This window comes from Ambystoma mexicanum, chromosome 1q (assembly GCF_040938575.1).
Source record: "Ambystoma mexicanum isolate Mex_15411 chromosome 1q, UKY_AmexF1_1, whole genome shotgun sequence".
NCBI lineage: Eukaryota > Metazoa > Chordata > Amphibia > Caudata > Ambystomatidae > Ambystoma > Ambystoma mexicanum.
The window spans coordinates 1,289,394,956-1,289,412,382 of record NC_090922.1 but is presented as its reverse complement, the minus strand read 5'-3'; the positions used below and the strand labels follow the sequence as shown (position 1 = coordinate 1,289,412,382).

The following is a 17,427-nucleotide window of genomic DNA, read 5'->3' as shown; positions in this document are numbered from 1 at the left end:
ATTTGTCTTAACCAAGTTTCCTGCAGGCATAGTACGTTTGGCATGTTTTTTTCAAATTCATTTTTTGTTAGAAGGTGGTTGAATCCCTTTGTGTTCCAAGTAGTGAGGGTCCAAGTTTCCGGCACTATAGGGTCTTCATTTTTCCAGCTGCTAAGTTAGCCAACCATACCCATCTCTCCTGTTCTACGTCTTGATGTTGGGTTACTTGAGATTGTTTCATAGCTTTTTTATGCGTGTCATACGCCTCTTGGAATCAGGCTTTCTTTGAAATAATTTCTTGATCAAGTATGTCTGGTTCCACTTCTTTATTGCTTTTTTCAGTTATCTTAAACCCCATCTTCCATATGGTCCTCTCTTCAGATAGTAATACTGATGTATGACCTGAGAGCAAGTTGAAACCCATATTCTATCCATATACGTTTTATCTGGAAATTCTATCAGGGTTATGTTGCTGGAGATGATTAATCTCAATGTTGGTATATGGTGGAACAACCTTAGGTCGTTAGCCTGGTTTAGGATAAGACCATCATTTGTGTGTACTAGTCTTTCCAAAAGGAGACCTCTACCCTTTTTTTCGGGTTTAGCCTGCATTTTGGTAATCTCAAGGGGCTAATCAAGAAATGTTCATTTCCTGTACTATGCTCATTTTCTTCTGTGTCGTGTTCCTTAATCTCCAATGTAGGTAGGGAGTTGATTTTTTTTTTACTTTCCAGGTTCATTGTTGGAATTTTAACTGGAGTATATAAGCCTCCAGTCAACGTTGTCTTTAATTTTTTGTTGTGACCACCTTCTGGGTTATTATGTACAAGCTTATTTGCAATTTCAGGCTCAATTGTGTTACTTTCCTTTTTAGTTGTTTCGGGTTTATTTAAGTTTTCCCCAATCGTCCTGTTTCCATCCTGCAATGTTTTTGATTTAAGTTGTACTGGTCGTTCTGTCTGTGCTTGTTCCTCGTTTACTTGTTCAAGTTCCTCTTCTTCTGAGTCCTAGAGGTTGAGTCATTTTCGTCCGAGATGAAATAATGGACATGTCCATTAGCTCCTGCTCAGAATCATCCGTTGCTACTGCTTCTTTGTTCTTTTGACTCATATTTACCTGCATATTAGCCTCTATCCGACTAGTGTTTTTATTGACTACAGGTGTCACTGCTTCCTTTGGTACATTTAAGCATTTAAAAAATGTTTTACTTTTGTTTGATTTACTTGACCTTTGCGGAGGTTGATTTCTAGTTTTTTTGACTGTCTGTAATGTTTGAGTGCATCTAACTTTCTGTTCGTTCATGATGGATTGCTCCTTTGATTGAATCAATGCGTTACCGCCCTTCTGTTTTGCTTTATTTTCATTAAAGATTTCACACAATTTAGAGTTCTGATTGTCGATTTTTGTTACTTCAATATCCCTTTCAGGTTGCAAGGTATCCAATGTTATTTGATGTGTTTGTTGTCCAGTTTTTGTGTTTTGTTTTACTTTCTGGTCATTGTTTAGTATGTCTCCTCTCTGAACTTCGTTAGCAGTTGAGGTTTTAGAGATACTTGTCATTGCTTCACTGTTTTCCTTATTTTGTTTGACTCCTGTTACCATCTCCGTCATGTCTTCATTTATCCGTCCTTCCACCGAAGATGTAATTGGGGGTTCGATCTGATTTTTTGATTCTTCTGTGGTCCCCTCTTCATTGACGTTTTGGGGACGCTCTTTCAAACGCTCTTCCTTGGAGCTTTCCTCTGTTTGTGGTTGTAATTTCACTAGTTCTTTCGATTGAAGTATGGAGAAGTCAGGACCACCTAGTGAGTCTCTCCTAGGGATTTTCCACCGGTTTTCCTTCTCTTTCATAATCGGTTCCAGGATAGTGTGCAGCATGTCAGAGATTCTTTGCTCGACATTTTGCATGTTCTTTTGAATGGCTGTTATAAATCCTTCTATGAAAATTATCTTCGAGTGAACCATTGCTAACAGAGTAGTATGGTCTTTTAAAGTATCCGTCGCATCCTCATGTAATTTCATATAGGGGGCTAATATAGCTGCCATTGTTGTAATCATTAGGAAATCGTCCTTTTCACGTTTTTCTCCCAATGTCCCAGACTTAAAGTTCGTCTCCCCCTGTATCGGGGGTGGTTCTGTTGTTGTTGGTAGTGTAATCGAATCTAATTCTTGAGCATTGTCTGTTTGATTTGACTGATTTTTCATTTCCCCTTTCATGGTTTGTACTGGCGTCTCTGCGGTCTGGGGCTCTTTGTCAATTAAAACTAAGTTTTCCAACATCACTGCATCAGGTATTTCATTTAGCGTGATGTTTTTACAGGTTGATTTCATTTTAGGTGTATTAGCAGTAACACCTGTCCCCCAATTTAGTAGGGATTGTTTCCCAAAGAAATAGTTGTTTCTGTCTTGGGCATCACCTGAGGATAAGGTCCGAGGTTTTCATATTTTTTTTTCTCGATCCGTATATCTTATGAAATCCATTCTGATTGGTTTCAGGGTTATTGTTTTGGTTTTTGTTACACTATGGGTTCCTTTCGCTATTTTGTCTGAGTCTTCAGCCATAGTGTTGATTTTGAACCTTGGAATTTCCTCAGATTGTTGAATTAAATCATTTTCCTTAGGTATATTTCCTGCTAGTTGTTTTGGTCTTGTCTCTAGTGCAAGTGATGAATTCTCTAGCACGTCTTCCTTTGAGTAATCGTTTTTCCTTGTTGATTCTATCTCTTGTTTGTTTTTGGCGGGTATTTCATTTAGCTTGGGGGCGGAAGCTTCCTTCCTCTCCTTTGCATCAGGGATGTTTTCCTGAGGCTGAGGTAATTGGTCGATCTCATTCACGTTATCTATTTGATGGATTGTGTGGTTATCCATGCTCGAATGTGCCCCATCGCTCTCTAGGTTTGGATGTGTATCTTCCTGTGGCAGGCTCCACCCAGTTTGATTGCCGATCTTTACCTCTAGCATGAAAGGCAGTGGTACTCCCCCCTGATTTGAGTCTTTAATTCCCAGACTCAGGTTCATGCTTTTCACAACTTGAATCACCTCATTGTCATTGTCGTGGGGTAATATTGTGTCTTTTGTGTGGTCTTTTGTTCGTAGATGTTCCCCCTGTCTGGTCACTGGCACTGGCTCTGCCATTGGGTGGTGAGGGGTCATGTGTTCATTATCTTTGTACAATGGTATAAAACCTTCAAGTGGGCTTGTCATTTTCCAGACGTTCTTATTAGTGTTTTTCTAAGTCGCAAAAAGCGCTCCAGTTGTTTAGGCACTTGCGTCAAATATGTACGATTTATTTGATCTTTTATATGATTTTTGCTTCCGTTAACAATTTATGTCGGTAGTAGCAGGTAGTAGCGGTAAGCGGGATCAAAGGGGTTAAGCCCCAGCAGTACCCCTTTTCTTGAATAACAAGTCAAAAGTTTGCAACGTTTCACTGGGCGGGATCAAAGGGGTCGAGCCCCAACAGTCTCCCTACCCAGCATACGAGGACAGATATGGCGAGTAAAAGTGACATATTTGTCAGACTGAGCGTGTAACCATGTAGTCATATAGTCATGTATAGTCAAGTATCTTATTTAGATTGTGAAATATCTGCAAACGGCAAACTGATTTACAAAATCTGACCCACCTGTTGCACTTTAGGGTGCTCGAGTTGATTACACGCTACAACTTCGAAGTGGTTTCCAAACATTAGCACATCCGGCCGCCTGGCCGCCCAGTCAACCAGCCAAACAGCTCCAAACAGCAGCGCCTTTATCCACGCAGCAGGCTTCTTCAGTATTGGTATGACTAAAGTCGGAGATAGAAGCAGAGGATGATGGTAGAGTAGGCAGAGTGTAGAAAGTAGGAGGGAGTGTGAGGAAGGTTAGGAGAGAGTCTCCAATTTTATAATGTTTGCAGCAAAGTCTTCAGCTAGGTCATTAGCTGTGAGAGTAGAGATGATAGTCATAGGACTAGGAGGAGTGAGGAGTGAGTTTAAGGTTCCCTGTAGCTGCCGAGGATGGTTGGAGTGAGAGTCAATGAGAGTGAGGTAGATTTCCCTTTTCGCCTTAATCAAGCGAGGACTTGAGAGAGTTCAGGGCAGAGAGGTGGAGTTGCAGGGCCTCATGGGTACGCTTCCATTTGGGCAGAAGCCGACGCAAGTCTGTGCGGAGAGAGCGTATGAATGGTGTGACCCATGAGGATGCTGAGATTGAAGGGTAAAAGTTAACAGTGGGAAGTGAGAGGAAAATGAATCATATAGTAGGTATTGGAAGCTGGAGAAGGCATTGTTGGTGGAAGATGTATCAAGCGTGAAGGAGAGTGAGAATTGTAGGGCAGAGAGAAAGGGTGGAATGGCAGAAGGTTTACATTTCCTTTAAATAATAGGTGAGGCAAGTGGTGAGGAGAAGACTGAGGGTGGAAAGCGATGTGGTGGAAACAATTGAGTGATCATATAGGGATGGCGTGGCAGTGGTATTAGTGGCTGAGAGAGAGGTGGAGATGAATATGAGATCCAAATGGTTGCCACTTCTGTGAGTGGGTAGGTAGGTTATTGATACAGTGGAGGGTGGGGTCAGGAAAAATGTACAGCTTTCTGAGAAGTGGTTGTAGAGGGTTGGTTAAAGTGAACTAAGAGGATGAGTTGTTGTTTAGTGGAAAGAGAATCAAGTAGTTGCCCAAGAGCATCAAAGAATGGTCCAGTATGACCAGGAGTGTGATAGATGGAGATGATGTGGACTGAGGTGGAACAATATTAGAGATGGTGAATTCAAAAGAGGTAGAAGATGATGTGGCATTGGAGATTTGTGAGGTGATACTCTGAGGCGAGAAGAGAGTAGGTGTTGAACGCCTCCATCTCTGCCAGTCAGTCAAGGAGAATGAACGAAGGATCCTTTGGAGTCGTGTAGGACTACCAGAGTGGCAGTGCCAGATGGATAAATCCAGGTTTCAGTGATAGCAAGAAGGTATGGGGGAGGATAGTTGGTGTGAAGGTAGTCAGTGATAAAGGAGGTTTGTTTCATCCAGACTGAGCATTGCAGAGTGCAATGTTCAGTTGATGTGCTAAGGAAGTGTAGAGAATTTGAGTCGTAGGGAAGAGAGGCAAGGTTCATAGGTGTTAGGGAAATATGGTTAGCTCATCGGCTTTGTTTGTTGGAAGAAGTTGGAAGAAAGATGGAGTAGTGAGAGTTTTGAAATTTGAGTTTTATAATAGGGATAGGAAAGGAGAAAGTTGCAGCATGATTGCAGAAAGCAAGGGATAGGTGAGTAGAAGGAGCAGCAGGAGGAGCAGAAGCGAATGCATTGTAGGTGAGTACTGCAGTGTTCAGAGACAGCACAGTAATTAGAAAGTTTGGGGTACTCACAGGTGCAGCAGGTAGGAAGGAAAAACCAAAGTCTCAGAAGCAATGTGGCTACGGTAAAAGAGGCTGGCCAATGGCTGGCGTAACAGTAACAATGGTGGGGCAGATTGGATATTGGCATCCAGCTGATTAGGAAAAGCCCAGCTGATGAGACATTCGCCTAGTTGATGCTAACACCCGATTTTTAAACCTGGTCCCCAATCGAGTTCCGGTGTACTGGGTAGACTTTCAGTCATGTGGCCATCAATGTTGCACAGAGCAGTGGGCATCTTCACACATATGTGCTTGAAAGTACGTCTACATTTGCACTCTCCTCCCACTTGCATAGTGCCTGTGGCCGGGGACAGCGTATGTTGAATGACAAAGAGCTGCCTAGAGGTGAAAGGATAACCAGCATCTCGAATGGCTGAGCATGACCAGTATTGATGATACATGGATGCCAGATCAATTCCGAGATCTGTGGACGATATGGCTGATTTACCCAATGTAAACAAAGTGAAATATACAAATGCCACTCAAGTACTGTACCCTCCTCTGACTGATGGCTATCTCGTTTGGGCATTCAGACTCATATTGTCAGTATATGCTGTGCCGTGTTGTTTTCAGTGTCACTTGGTATACGGCCACAACATATATTTTTTGTATAATTCTTATCACTTGATTCACATGAATTGAGGTTTTCTCAATTTGTCCCTTACCATGCAATGGATTCTGTATGGCGCAGTGGAGTAAATTTGCTGAAAATGTTGAGGGGGACATGACATCTAAAGGACAGGGGCCCCCGCCGAATGTTGTGGACAAAATGGTGTGCCACGGACATTGGCGGGGGACAAACATCTTTGTCCCCCCTAAAATAACACCTATGGTATGGCAGAAGCATTTATGATCAAGAGCCACTTTAGTTGTGCACCTTTCATGCAGGAATCCAGGTGTTGCAGCTAGGGGTTTCGACTAGAACTTTATACCTTTCAGGAATGCGTTTGATTTTGCTGTTTTGATAATGAAAAAAAGTTTCCACTTGTTGAAAACATTACTCAATGAGATCCCACAAACTTCTATGGGTCTTATAATCAGTACAGACATGCTCTCGAGGATGCCCGCCAACCTCCTCTTTTGAAACAGATGATTTTCTGTGCTTTTGCATTTCAAGGGGCAAAGAAAATCAGAGGCAGCTTAGGAAGGACACATGTCAGCTCGTTGACGCTCATTAGGCCACCTCATTACATTTTATATTACAGGTAGGACATATTGCCACCATAAAAAAGAGTCTTAAATTGGCCGAGTTTGCAACATAAAAGGCAGAGCCATGTTTTCTCATGAATCTGTTTAACTTCAAATAATGTTTGTACCATTTGCCTTGCACTGTCTTACACTAGTTCTGCTCTGACCTTAACTTTGCCGCCATTCGCCGAACGCAACAAAATGTACCTCAGAAATGCCACCCTCTAGGCACCACAGATCAGCGGCATACTCTTATGAGGACTCTCCTTGCCCGCATCACACCATCTGTACTCCCAGTGCCCATCCCATTCTTCCCACTCCTCCCGGTCCTAACCCCGACTTACACAACCGCCCTTACAGCGGATCCAACTCCCACCACCCTTCTCTCAATTTGCTGGGCAATCCCTCAGCTCTCTCCAAAGAAGCAGGCCCATGCCACATAGGCATGCAACCAGCCAGGCCAGTTCACCTGCACCAGACCCAAAACACCCAGACTACCCCTTTTGCACATGCCTTGATGCATACAAGGGTCTGCACCCCCAGGCTCAAAGCTCAGTCACAAGGAACGAGGCACCACCACTATGCACATCCCCAATGAGCCACCTCCCACTACCACCCTCCACTCCCACCCTGGTTCCCTCCCTGGCACTACCCGCATGCCAACTCAACCCCAGTCAGGCAGACCACTGGCTTCACCATCAAACTCCAGTAGCAAGCCCAGGAGCTGCTATAGGCTGAGTCAGCCAGTTACCTGCCACAACTCCCCACCACCCGAGAGGATCATGCACCTCCAGGGGCCATCTGCCCCACGAGGCTCCACCACCACCCTCTTGGCTGCTCCGGGATCACCACCCTGTGCACCGGCCTACCAATCATCCTTCAAACCCCCCAGGTCAACTCAGCATGCCGCAAACCCAGTGAAGTACATAAGCTCCAACACCCCCTCAGCGCACGCTACAACCACCTTGATGAACACTGAACCACACCCACTGACTTCCCACTCCCCCAACACAACACACCACACAGCCTTCCTTATGTATACACAGCTCATCGGGCATGATTTCTCCAGCACCCCACCCATCGCCGTACTACCTCAGCAGAGAATGGTACCCAGGAACCAGCTACACTGCCGACCCCTAAACCTAACCCACCTGCTCTCCTCTGTGCCCTACTCAACACTAGATCACTGGCCGCTCATACACATGATATATTCGACATGATCACCACTAATAAACTGGACATCCTAGCGCTCTCGGAGACCTGGATGACACCCACCTCTGGCCCTGCACTGCCACTAGAAGTCCCAAATGGCTATGCCCGTATTCCCGCTAACAGAGCCCTGGAAAAATGTAGTGGGGTATTCATTATCTACAAGGACACTATCCTCCTCCACACCATAAACTCCTCCCTAATCCCCAACTGTGAATTAATGACTGCCAAAATTAAACTCATGCCTAACAACTCACTGACCATCCCGTCCCTCTCACTTCCTTTGAAGACGACATCCTCCATCTCGCCTCAACCGACCTCAAGCCCACCACCCTGGTACTAATCTTAGGTGACTTTAACCTGGGATATAACGACCCCTCATACACAGAGTCCACCTCAATGGCCAGCACTGTAGCGGCTTTAGATTTCTCACAACATGTCACCAACCCTACCCATACCCATGGCAGCACACTAGACTGGATCTTAAACCACATTTGCAAGACATCTATCCTCTCCATTCTCAAATATCCTTAGTTGGACCACAATTCCATCACTTTCACCATCCCTCCGCCATCCCACACAGACCAGCGTGCTCCCAAAAGGCAACCACCACAACGACGACCATTGCCATGGCACGCAACACTCGGAACCTTACCAGCACCTGCATCATTCCGCTCTTTGTGCTTCCTGCTCCATGCGCCAAGAGCACCTCATTGCTGGTTGACCAAAACAACAGTCTGCTCAGCAAGACTTTAGACCACCTCGCCCCTCTCAAAGCTTGAAAGCTTGAGTACCTGAACACTTGGTTCACTCCCGACTTAGAGCCTCCCGAGCTAGGAAAAGATCATCAGAAGCCACTTGGCACAAAAACCCAAACATGACAAACAAAGAGCGATTTGCTTACGTTTCCCGAGACTACAGACAAGCCATTCACACCTCCAAAGCAGCCGCTTACAATGATAAGATCTCCAAAGTACATTCCAGCTCCTGCGAGTTGTTTGCCATGCTCCGGGAGCTCGAGATTGCCCCCCTCTCCACCATCCTCAAAGACAACTCTTGGTGCAAACTTGTCAAAGATACCTTTACTAACAAAATCACATGTGTATAGGAGAAGATCGCCATCAAATGATCTATTATCTCTTCTGCAACCTCTCACGTCCCACAGTTGGAAGGTCTGAGTCTCCCCCTGGCCAAATAGTACCCACCATTGAGTTTCTATCCATCAGCACCACCGTCCTCAGCAACATCATCAAAAGCCATAAACCCTCCCAGTGTAAAGGCGACACCTGTCTAGCCCTATCATAAAAGACTGAAAGACTGTGCTGAGCCAGTATTCCCATTCATCGCCGCCATCATCAACTCCTCCTTCGCCTCTTGTGTTGTTCCCCAAGCACTCAAGGAGACCTGGATCTCCCCATTATTAGAAAAACCTTCTCTTGAGCCGGCCATCCACAAGAAAACTACCAGTGCATTACCACCGTCCCATTCCTGTTAAAAATCATCAACAGAGCCGCTTGATTACAAATCCACCTAGAATCCCATCACATACTAGGCAACCGGCAATCAGGTTTCCACCCTAGGCATGGAACGGAGACCAAACTACTGGACCTCAAAAATCAACTAGGTATATCCTTCTACAAGGGTAACCCCATCCGTCTCATGCTCCTAGACATCTCTGCAGCCTTTGACTTGGTTGGTTACCTGACGCTCTACCGCCACTTCACTACTGCAGCCCACTTCTCACCGATGCAACCCATTGGATTGCCTCCTTCGTAGCCAACAGAACCTCACGAGTGTTCGCTGGTGAGGCTGCCACCATTCCCACACTGACCTCCTGTGGAGTACCCCAAGGATCATGTATCAACCCCACCCTCTATAGTATATACACCAAACCCCTCTTTGATTTCCTTGACTCGTTAGGCATATCGTACACCACCTATGCCGACGACACACAGATTATCATCCACCTCACAGGTTTCTACACACCGGACATGCCCAAGATTAACTGTACCTATGAAACCATCCAGACCTGGATGGCACGCACAGCCTGAACTTGAACGATGAAAACCAGAGCAACTCCTTGTTGGCTCCCCATTGCGCTTAGCCAAACTTCAACGGTCATACAAAGCATTTACCATTTATGGGCATTGTATTCTCGTTGCCGATGCGTTAAAAACTCTAGGCGTTTACCTGGACGTTTCGCTCAACATGACACGGCAGGTCAATCACATAGCATCAAATTCTGCTTACGCCACGAAGCTCATTACCACCAGCAGGCCCTTCCTGTCCTGCAACCAGGGGTGTTGCTAGGTCGGGAAAAGACCCGGGGCTACGTTAATGTCGGAACCGTTGGGACTGGGGGCTAGCAAGCCTTTTGGTTGTAGCTCCTGAGATTCTATCCGGGGCTACAACCAAAAGACCAGGGGCTATAGTCCCCTTAGCCCCCTCCTAGCAATGCCTCTGCCAGCAACAATGGACTTGAAGTTGCACGTGACCTTATATGCTCTAAATTCTCTGGAATACTGCAACTCACTGCTTAGTGACACCACCACTAAAAATCTGCTCAAACTCCAGTCAGTACTGAACAATGCGCTGCGAGCTGCACTTAACATTAGAAAGCACGACCACATCACGAAGGCGAGAAGATCCGCTCACTGGCTCCCAGTCAAGGACAGAATCAACTTTAAAATCCTGTCCATCACACATCGATGCCTCTCCAACAATGATCGCTCCTACCTAGCTAAATAAAATACAGAGACACTCTCCAGCTAGGCCCCTGAGATCAGCCTACAGACATTGGGCCTCATTATGAGTTTGGAGGTAGCCATGCCGTCACTACAGGCATGGCTAACTCCAACCTCGTGTCCGGGTCCCAAAAAAAGGCAATTACCGGGCCATTCCGACTTTTGCGTGCCCGGTAATTCCCATTTTCGGGATCCGGACCCGGTACAACCCCATTTCCATTTGATAGGGCTCAATGGGAATGGGGAGGATGCTAACAACGGACCCGTTAATGACGGGTCCGTTGGTAGCATCCTGGTCTGCTCGCGGGTGCCAGTATGCACGTCTGGCCAGACCAGACGTGCATACTGCCAACAGCGATCTAACTCGTAATGTGGCGGCCCGGTATGAACGGTGCCGGTACCTTACCGGCACCATTCATACCGCGGCCGCCATGGTCATAATGAGGCTCATTGTCTCTCCATCCCAAGGTTCAACCGTAAGAGAGCAGGAGGTTGTTGCTTCCCAGTCTGTGCTCCCAGTATCTGGAACAATCTCCCCTCTCACCTGCAAGACGAACCGTCCTACAACATTTTCGGGAGAAAGCTGAAAATGTACCTATTTAAGTGACTGCCTGCATCTTTGCCGCTCTGCATTGTCCCTCTGCCACCCCACACCCGCCTCTGCCTGAATGGAACCAGCGCTCAGATGCCTATTGGCCAAGTGCGCTTATACAAATGATAAATAAATTAAATAAATGAAACTCTGAAGGCAACAGGAATGCATCCCTTGGCTGAACTGAACATGGTAATCCTCTTTCTTTTGCCCATATGTATTTTTTGTAATGTTTTGCTATTGAAGCATCTGGACTGTGTACAGTTCCATTCCCTAATCTCATCAAAACTAGCACTAAAGAACCCCCGTTGCATAAAGCTATACACAATAAATAACCAGCTGGCATCTGCAATCTGGTCCTAGCTGTAAGGCACCTCATGTTCCAGACAGCTCTGTCACAATATATGTTGTGTGTAAGAGTGCTCTATTTCACCTTGTAGCCAGGCCTGCACTGAAGCAAATGTATGGTAGAAGGGCTTGACTTGCAATGCATGCCTTGAAGCTTTGAGAATTTGTTTAAGAAATGAGGCCATGTATTGCTGTTAGATGTTTTCTTCTCTTTAGACATTCAGAAAGTGTGGATTGCAGGCTCTAACCACTATCAACACCGAGGCTGAATTTCACAATGGTTTGGAGCTAGTTGCAAGCTGCATGCATCCGCCCTCCAGCAAGTCCTAGTCCGCCCTTCTCCCACTGCCCCATCGCACCCCATCTCTGTTCTCCCTCGTTATTCCTCTGTCTGAACAACCCCTTACTTCTTCCTTACCTGTTGGAGAGCACAATCTCTCCCTCACCACTCTCCCCACACCACAGCTCTCCACAGCTGCCACCTCCCAAGCGCACCATTGACTCAGTTTCAGTGAGGGGTTCTGCTCCGAGTCCCGCCTTTCATCTTGATGGCTGCCAATCTTCCCTCTGGGACGCGCACTCTGTACACCCCATCTTTCCCCATTTGTTAATTGCTCTTAGCACTCTGAGGGATTGCCTCGGGATTCTAATAGCAGTACTAACCCATTCCACATGCTTCATGTTGAGGCCCAGAAGCAAAGGCCCCACTTCTCTCAGGGCTGTAACTTGTACGCTTGGCTGTTACTGGCTGGTGAATCCCATATAGTAGGTAAATGGATAAACAGAAGCCTCCATTCCGTGCTTCTTTTGATCTTATCACTGTTTCCAGCTTTCTATCCCAACAGCGAGTTTGAAATGCAGGTCCTGACCACCTGTAAACGGGTACATTTCAAAAGTCCTTCTATGTGTACACCTTGCACACTGAGGAAGGGGACATAGTCAAGATGCATCATGGGAAGCTTCCTTTTTCCACTCTAAGCAAGCACTAATACTGTTATGACCCTGACCATTAGGCTTATTTTGTGCTAGGTGACCTTCGCCCTCATTAGAGGCCATCTCCTTTGGCTCGGGACAACTAATTTGGGTGGCAGTCTCCTACCCAACAGCAGAGCCCTCTGGTGTGGTTCCATGTAATAATGTCCCCGCAAAAATGTCTCCTGACAAAAATGTCGCCGTTTTTTGCGGAGATATTATTACATTGAACATACAGGGGGCACCCAGGCAAAACCCCGAATTATTATTTTTTTAACAAGGGAAGCAGGGGACATCCTCGCAACCCGCCCTGATACATAATGTCACCTTATATAGTGTCGCCAATGGCTTTCACCGCAACATTATGTATGGGGACATTGTTACCTGATACCTATGGTGTGTGCTCTAACACTGCAGTGAAACAGTTCAGTCACAGGATGAACGCCTCTTTGTGATTTACCGCTGTCACATCCTTGCCTTTGTTTGCAAAGAACCTGTGTTCCTGGAAAATCAAACAGAGCTTTGCAAATCCTTGTACAGCAAGGCTCTGTTTTTTCTTCTGACATGGTCCATGTTGCTTTCTTAAATGAGAAGATAATCCCCTGACTTGCAGGGGATCCAGTCCTTGTTGTTATTTCAAAAGACTTCCTTGCCCAGCGGCGAAGCCTTACCAATAGGATGTGGTTGTGTGCACATGAACTCTTCCAGACAAAGCAATAGCCCAAGCTTTTTCTTGTGGCTCTTTGCTGCTAATAAAGTTACAAGCTTTGTTTTACAGCAATGCTGCCTCCTGGGCAGCTCCTTTGACGTTTTAAAATGAACGATTCTAGTGTAAGATTTTTTTTGGGAACAAAAGAAAATAAAAAAGGACAAACTGATTCATGATGAACTTGTAAAGGTTACGGCCAGATAAACCTATTTTCTCCTTAAATCTCTCAAGGTACTGACTCCACTCTCATTAAAATAATGAAACGTGATTGTATCATAGAAAAGGCCGATTCTTGTATGTTACGGGTGAGTGGCTTCGGTTCTGGCGCTCTGCCTTTCACCGGGCACGGTCGGAAAATTACTTTTTCTAAAGAACAAAGGGTAGGAAAAGGAAGGAGCCTGAAAAAAAAAATCTGAGTGAGCGGGAAACTCATAAAGTTATGGAATCAACGTTTTCAGGCACAAAAGGCACACTGTTCACTGCAAATGTAGTTTTGAAAACTTGGCCAGCACTTTTAAATCCCAGAAGGAGCTACAGGTCCACCACCTATGTCTCCAATTCAATAGACCATCTTTTAAAAAAAAACACAACATAAGCAAGGAAGACAATCTGTGTGAAAACAAAATATCTACCACATCACAAGGGTGCGAATATGTTATCCTGAAAAACATACCTGGCATGAAATATTTTATGTAAAGTTACAATGTGTAAATCGATTGAATATAGGTGTTTAAAAAAGTATCACCCTACAGCAAAGGAGCAAGGGACCAGCTTAGATTTCATTTTAGCAGGAGCTTTTCGAGCCCAAGGTGTGCTACATGAAAAAATATGGTGAGTGGTGTTCAATGGAAAACAGAGAATACACGCAATTATGTGAGAAGGGCACATAGGTACATGGGACAACAGCACATGCGCCATGATACAGTTATAAGTTCGTTATATGAAGCATATTTGCATATTTCTGTATAAAAGACAAAATGACTTGCCCTTACTATTCATACGCGAATCTTCATGATGACTTCATCCTAACGCCTGCTACAACCTCCAGTAACTGCCTGGCACTTTCCTGTTTGTTGCCTTTGCAACTGGCTCTCTGGCACTTCCCCCCTCTGTGGAACCTCTAGCATTTACCCCCCCCCCCCTCCCTGTCCATCTCTCTGCACCTGCACGCTCCGAATGTTCACAAGGAATAGTAGGACCGCTTTATTTGTATTGTGCTCATTACTGCCATCATAATCCATTGTCTTGTTGTTTCCTTGTTATTTGCCCTTTGCCCTGTGGGCGCTCTGAAACACAATTTCTTGATGTATAAGTGCATTACAAATGCTCAATAACATAAAATAAATAAATAAAATGAATGTCAAACCACAACAAAGCTATGGAGAACCCGTTGCATGACATTGAAACACTTCTATTCCCTAGTATACCCCTTATCTTCCAGACCTGCAGCTCTAACAGTGTACATGCGCTTGTCACCAATCCATTTTGGTTTCTCCCCTCTGGTTAGATAGTAACCCAAGTGTCTCCCTCATGAACCACCTAGAAACATACTATTTCACTGGAATTGTGTACTTCACACCTGTGCCTATCATGATTCGCTTAATAATGCCACTCTACATGGAGAAAATTATTTATTTGGTCAAGTGCAGACACTAGAACACCGGTCCTCAGTTTCCATTGTCAGCAATTTAACCATAATCGGGTGGCTCGCCCACGCTTGCCATTTCGATCCTGGCCGAGCGGGGTGAGTGCAGTGCAAACTAATATTTAAAATCTGAGCTGCCCTCCTGGCCTGTGTGTGTGTAATTGTCCCTGATTTTTCTATTTTAAGCTCCTGCTTCCCTTCGTGTGCCCCTGTTCCCCCTGCCTCACTCCTCCCGCTTCTGTCCCTCCTTCCCACCCGCCTCCCAACTGGCCCACTGTTGGGAGTGAAAAGGGACAGAGACCCTTTAAGAGGGAAGCTCAGGACTAGGGGAGGGGCAAGGGAAGAGGGAATTCAATTGTAACATGGAGGAATAAAGTGAAGGTCAGGAGGAATCTGGTTCCTGTGCAGTTAATGAGATGAATGATGAGGAGGGGCTGTAGAAGGTACAACAACTGCCGACGAAGCCAATGAGGCCCCACGCCTGTAGGAGGAATTGAAGGGTGAGGAGCACCCAGGAGAACGGGGGGGCCAGCAGAGCCCTGCAGACAGAAGGGAGCAGCGGATCAGACCCAAATGCGACTGCAAAGGCGCAGCACGCCTGTTGGAGCGACATGCAGCAGCTTCTGACGTGCCCAGCAGCAAGTATTGCAGCCGAGGGGGAAGACAAATGCGCCCAGCAGCCCATGAGTAAGCCCGGCTGACGTCCGGAGAATGGGCAGAAAGAAGGCCAGCAGCCCGTGTGCGGAAAGGAAGCCGTGGGTGTACCTCACCTGGAAGAAAGAAGACGGAGAGCACAGCAGCCCATATCGGCAAGAAACGAAGGGAGAGAAGCCCAGCAGCCTGCGATGCAGGACAAAGGATAACTGGCAGCCAGGAAGAGAGCGCCGCAAGCGCTCCAGTGGGTGGATCCAAAGACGCGCAAGATAGACGCAGCAGCAGGAGAAGCGACTAGTATGTGGGTAAGAAGCCCCGGGCCTCCCCCACTGCTGCAGGCTGAGCAGAAGTCAGAGCACTAAGCTGCCCTGCAAAATCATGCCAAAACGCTCCTGCGAGCGCCAAAATAAATAAATAAATAAAGAAACACAGTAGGGAGCATACCAATGTACAAAGGGGTGATCATTAACCAGGGCACCGGCACTCACCAACCCCACAAACTGCCCGCAAAAGAGGGCCGCAACACACCCACGAGCGTGGGAAGAAGAAGAAAAAAAAGTCAAGGGGAAAGATTGCAAAATATCGCACTGTAGACACCAACTGGAGCCAGGAGATCCTGCCATCCCAGAGACACTCGCCCGCGGGCCTCCCTAACGATAGCGCTCAATGTAACACAGCACTGGAAAGTGCCAGGCCCACGGGACAATATGAAGCAGACTGTGAAGGGCACCCTCATTTGAACCCCTCTGCTCCAATCAACACAAGTGTGCGACGTCACACAGACACCCGCTAGAGAGAAGGTCACAGCGACCAACAAGCCTCTCACACAACTGCAGAGGCTAGGGGTGTCCCCCCTATATTAAAGACCGCCAATGTGCCCAACTGCCAATGTGCCCAAAAGAGTTAAAACTGCACAGGAGCCGCCACTGTCCACCACGCACAAGCATGCCTCATACCGAACACTGACAACAACACCACCAGTGGCAAGACCACGCCTGAACCCGCACCAGGCACAACCAGTTCAAAGGAGAGGCCGAACGAAACACCACCACACCGCGGCTCCACGGTGCAGAACACAAGCACAGGAACCACGGTCATTAAACGCCAAGATACTCAGACCGGTAACAAGAGTGGAGGTCCTGACGACAAGCGGACCCACTAACATTCAGCGGTGGGAATTGCCAAAACCTCAAACGGAGAGGAAGAAACCCATGGGCCGGTAAGGAACCAACATCACAAAACCCATCAAGATGGCTGGCCTGGTACAACAGTTTCTGCGATGACCCGACCCGTTTCTCCTTCACCCGCACCACGACCAAAGTCAAAGATGGGAGAAATGGGTCGAAGAGTTCGAGGACTTCTTGCAGGCACTAGGAGAGCGTAACCCACCAAACAAAATAGCCATATTCACCAATCTGGCAGGCAACACTAACTACTAACTATAGCGCACGTGTAGTCAGTTACACTGTGCTTTGCCACTGACTATTCTGACCATAACCTTGTATATGCACCGTCTTGTTGGATTCTCTGAGCCAGCCAATGTTAACTTTGCTTGTGATTTTGCACATGTACTGCCCTGGGGGATATATTGATCCTGCCAGTGTTTACATTGCTTGTGATTTTGCACATGTACTGCCCTGGTGGATATATTGAGCCTGCCAGTGTTTACCTTGCTTGTGATTTTGCACATGTACCACCCTGGGGGATATATTGAGCCTGCCAGTGTTTACCTTGCTTGTGATTTTGCACATGTACCGCCCTGGGGGATATATTGAGCCTGCCAGTGTTTACCTTGCTTTTGATTTTGCACATGTACCGCCCTGGGGGATATATTGAGCCTGCCAGTGATTACTTTAATTATGTACTTACTAATTCACATGTCCTTTCGGCTATATATGTGTAGCACCCAGGTATAATTGGACTCCCACTAGCCACCTCCACCTGATATACCCCCAGATCACCACTCTCTAAGCGGCTTGTTTACCAACTTTGAACGGCCACCTCTGGAGCGCACT

At 46.4% G+C, this 17,427-nt stretch overlaps 1 long non-coding RNA gene across 1 annotated transcript in view; it reads right to left on the bottom strand.

Moving 5' to 3' along the window:
- The window catches only part of LOC138522224 (uncharacterized), a 109,144-nt gene extending 93,440 nt beyond the window's left edge, over window positions 1–15,704 (bottom strand). Inside the window, exon 1 of the long non-coding RNA XR_011283304.1 lies at window positions 15,529–15,704. This is a non-coding gene — a long non-coding RNA (uncharacterized lncRNA). The remainder of the gene's footprint in view (window positions 1–15,528) is intronic.
- Window positions 15,705–17,427: the final 1,723 nt, after the last annotated feature.